This window comes from Phodopus roborovskii, unplaced genomic scaffold (assembly GCF_943737965.1).
Source record: "Phodopus roborovskii unplaced genomic scaffold, PHOROB, whole genome shotgun sequence".
Lineage (NCBI taxonomy): Eukaryota > Metazoa > Chordata > Mammalia > Rodentia > Cricetidae > Phodopus > Phodopus roborovskii.
In genome coordinates this window covers 34,763-39,728 of record NW_026125068.1, presented here as the reverse complement: position 1 = coordinate 39,728, position 4,966 = coordinate 34,763, and positions in this window count along the sequence as shown.

Genomic DNA, 4,966 nt, shown 5'->3' with positions numbered 1-4,966 from the left:
GCTATTGAATGTAACATCATTTTAAGCCATTTTAGAAATTTACCCATGTTCCCATTTTATATTTCTAGATCTTCATACATGAATCTCACGTCAATTCATATTTCTGCTAAAGCTTAGCTGTGTGTTTTCTGTTGTTGTGTAGGATTTGTTATCACTGTGCATTTGTAACTATTTTTTAAGTTTCCCAGTAACTTGATGTCAGTTTGAATAAAGGATTGTTAACCACAACGTATTTTAAATCATAACCAAACTGATTCAAAAATATCTTTACTATAGGATTTTTTAATTGCCTAACTTAATACAAATTGCTGTTTTAAAATTCCATTCAATGCCAGTTGCTTTTCTTAAAAAAGGTAAGAAAAAATACTAAAAATCTTCATGCCTGTAGCATAATATGCATGTATATTTAATATAAGAAGAAACAAAAGACAAAAGAATTTTTGTGCCAAAATATTGAAGATATTGCACATTTGTTTTAAAAAATAAGAAATAATTTCTAAAGCTACCTAATTAGTATTCAATATTACCTAGACTAGAAGAAGCCAAACTTTCCATTGATTCTAAGGAGTATCTTGGGTTTTGCTGATTTAAATTACGACAAAAAAAACTTCAAGTCACACCATTCTTCTTTTGAAATTTTCATTGAGCTGTTTGTTATTCCATTTGAACTTAAGCAGATGTCCACACTGGCAGCAATTTTATCCTGATAGTTACACAGCATATGATTTTAAGCCCCTTGTGGGGCCAGATTGCTATCATTATCCAGCCATTCTTTATAAAGAAGATGCTATCAATCTTCCTTAATGAAAAGAAATTATGTAGAAGCGAGATCTTGTTGACCATTGGTGATCAGACCACTCTACTAATAGTGCATATATTCATCAAATCACTGACATGCTTTCCTATCAATGGAGAAAAGTTTCAGTTCATAAACTAATCCCATAGCTCTGTAAACATGGTGACAAGAGCACATGTCATTTCAGCACTATGTGCATATGACATAAATACCACAGACTGACCAAAAGCAAAGGAAAATTTGATAACTGGAATAAGAAATATAAAGTGTGACAAAAGATTCTTCTAAATATAGAGGGATGGAGGACTAAACATAATGCTGCATGCTACAATAATGAAAATGTCCAGAACATTTCATTCCCACAGAAAAACAACATGTTAATGTCTGTGTTTAATGTCACTTTTGTCAATTGACATCAAAGGAAGCACCCCCTCTGGAACCACAAAATGTTCAAAGATAAAGATCAAAACTGCTTATCCCCTGCCTTTCTGGTGGCTGTAACTGATGTGCTGTGTCAGAATGGCCATCATTACTGAAAATGGCTGCTTCACTATCACAATCAGTGTGCAATCTTATCATTTCCACTCTTGAGAACTAGCAAATCATGAGTATGTACTTGCTGGAAATGTTCTGTACAGCATTCTGAGATGAAAAAAATGCACATCTGTAAACATTTCATTCCTACTTGTTCTTCAGAGCTTAACTACAATGTCATAGTTTAAAAACAAACAAGCAAAAAACCCTTTTGTTTACTGTAAGAGCAGGGCAATTCGAACCCTGCTAGAAATGGGAAAAGCTGGGTATAAGTGAATTATCAGGGATATTTGGGTGGATTTGAAAGAACAGAGATTGAAATGAAGAAGTAAAAATTGTTCTAACATCACTAGTGGGAAACTATAATCACTTAGGTTAAACATGGATAAAAAGAGATAGTGAACCTGGAGTTTAAGAGCAGAGAAGGCTAGCACTTAGGCTGGAATCCTTAGCCTGGTCAGCTACAGCAGTATTATCCACCAGGGGGACTAATTTGAACATTTTCCCATATTCATGGCTTTGGTATTTCTTGAAAAGTCCTTGGTTGATCCCACCATAAGAATTCTAAGTGAATTTGGTGTACTCTCTTAAGACTTGTATTCTGTGTGTCATCTTTATGGATATTCAAACCTTAAGTTAAACAGCATGTATTTCTTTTTTGTTAAGAACTTGACATTAGATAGTACTGACTTGATCTTCCTAAAAGCTCACAGAAGCAAAATTATTGTCCTTATAAAACATTAAAGGCACTGAGACTCAACACAGTTAAGTAGCATGCCTAAACTAGAAACAAAATGAGTCAGCCTCACAAAGAAAACAATTTTATAATAAAGCCTGTTTTATCAATATGAATATGGCCAAGTACTTCACTTCTCAAAAAACAAACATCTCTCAAATGTTTGACAGCTTTTTCTGCTTGGAAAGAGTGTGCTATTCTTTCATGAATGTAAGGCAGGCACAAGGGTAGGTGTGTATGTAAGTATGTGTGCTTAAAATTGAAAATTTCAACTTAAAAGGGGGAGGAACTCAGTCTTAGAATATAATGAAAATTTTAACCTTATTCGAATATATCTTCAACACTACTTTTGTAATAAAGTTTCTCTAGTATAAGCATTTTGTGTGTGTGGTTTTTCGAGACAGGGTTTCCTTGTGGCTTTGGAGGCTATCCTGAAACCAGCTCTTGTAGACCAGGCTGGTCTTGAACTCACAGAGATCCCCCTGCCTCTGTTCCCAAGTGCTGAGATTAAAGGCATGTGCCACCACCGCCCCGCTTGAATTTAAGGAACTTAATATATTACAATACATGCATAATTTTTCTAGGAATGATAGATTTAGTTGCCAAAGGGAAAAAAAAGAACTTAATGTAACACTCATACCTAACCGAAGGAAAAAAAAAAAACTTAATGACAGACCTTGTAACACTCATACCTAACCAGGATGTCTCCATCAACTCTTTCCCTTTGGGGACCAAGGAAACTCATGAAAGAGGAATCAGAAGGGGTAAAAGAAAAAGCAGGGATGGAGGACACCAAGAGAACAAGACCCTCTCATATAAATTCAAAGGGACTGGGGGAAGCATGAACATGGTCTACACAGGTCAGTACCAAGTCCTCTCTCTATGTATTATGGCTTCAAGTATAGTATTTTTCTGGAATTCCTGAGTGTGGAAAAGAAAAAGTATCTGATTTTTATGTTTCTTTGGCTCTTTTCCTTCTTTCTGTTTATCTTGTCTGATATATTAGTTTTTCTTTTATTACTATCCCTTAGAAACCTGTTTTGTTTTTTGGTTTGTTTTTTTTTTCCTAATGGGAGACAAAAAGTGAGTGGATCTGGATGGAAGGGGATGTCAGGATGAGTTGGGAAGAGTAGAGACATGGGAATGAATAATCAGATATATTATGTAAGGAAAAAGTCTATTTTTAATAAATGGAAAAATCTACTAACTACTTTAATCTAACCATCCTCATAGAAGAGATGCAACCATTATCAGTCACAAAAGACATACAACAATAGAACATAAATCATTCACTAAGAATATGAAGCAATCAATTGATAAATTTCATATAAAAGCACATGCATTTAAAGTCTATAGTTGTTTTCTAGCTCCACCAATCATTCCACATCAGTATTTGTTCTCAGAACAAGTTCTGGGTGAATAAATTCTCTCCCTAAATTGTTGCCTTTATATATGATCTTGGCTGCAATTGAAATGTGATAGTCTCCCTTTGGTCAGTATTAGCAGTGAAGACAGAAGGTGAATTCCACCTCTATATTCTTCAGTCATGATGATAGATGCTGATGATTACAAATTCCAAGAGCTCACAGACAGACAGAGGTTGAAAGGGTACTTACCAGACAAAGGTCAAAGACTGTAAGATTAAGCTGATTAATTCTGAAACCCTGGGAAGCATGCTCTCCAACAACCTTTGAGGGAAAGGGAGAATCATATTTGTGAGATTGTGTGATTTTTAAAGCTTCTCGTGTGAGATTCCTTCTGCAAACTATTCATTATTAATGTCAATGTGAGGTAAGGGACTCTCTGTCTTTCCTCAGCTGTTATTCTGCACAGAGTAAAAAACACAGGATGTCTAATCATGTAGTCTTTCTTTGGCTTAAGTCTATCCCAAAGGTGACAATGACAAATGGAGGATAACTAGTCTTCTATGATAAAGTAGAATTCTTCCTATAATAGCTAGTCTTATCACATAAATATATATTTCATAGAATTGCTTTGATAAAAAGGTAAACTGGTGTGATATGCATAGCTCAATGAAGAACCCAGGAAAACACTCAGTAAATCTTAAGCCATTATTATGTTAAGATTTTTGTGTTATACATATATACAAAGCAAAATCATTGCATTTCCTTGATGTTTGTACATTTATAAGATTGATATGCTTAAAATTCTCTATCATGGTGCCTGACTTGCCAGAACTATTATTTTATATGATCTGGTAAAATTCACTTAATCATTACTGAATTCATTTTTCTTGTCAGTGATATATGCAGTTGTGCTGAACAGCTCAACAGCTCTATCTTCCTGACCTCTGGGATCATTTAAGTCCTGTGACCAAAAATAGTCTTAGTTGTTTATGAAGCCATATTCTAAATTGAGGGAATGTATCCATTATGCTGGCTTTGATGATAATAGCATTGTAAGTAAATATTTCCTCTGTCTACATACAAGATTTTTAAAATATGGCTAATGATGTTCTGCTATATTCACAGGTCAGTGCCTTGTCAGTTTTAAGAGGTTCCTTCTGGCTGCAGATAGGAGTGGGCTTGGAGACTCAGATATTAGGTGCAGAGAGAGAGAGAGAGAGAGAGACTAAATTGGCTCCCTTCTCTCCAAGATGTGGAAACAGAAGAGGGGACAGAAAGACTGTAGGTATCAGAGGGACTGAAGAAAACCAAAGATCATGGCCAGTTAAATCTATTAGGCAGGACTCACATGGGCGGGCTCTGGGAGACTAAAATGGTAAGCATGAAGCCTGCATAGGTCTGCACTAGGTCCTCTGAATATATGTTATAGCTGTGATGCTTCTGTGGGACTCCTAAGAGAGGGAGCCTATTTTTGAGACTCTGTTCCTCCTACTGTGTTTCCGTGTCCAACTATGATGTAATGGTGTTTGACTT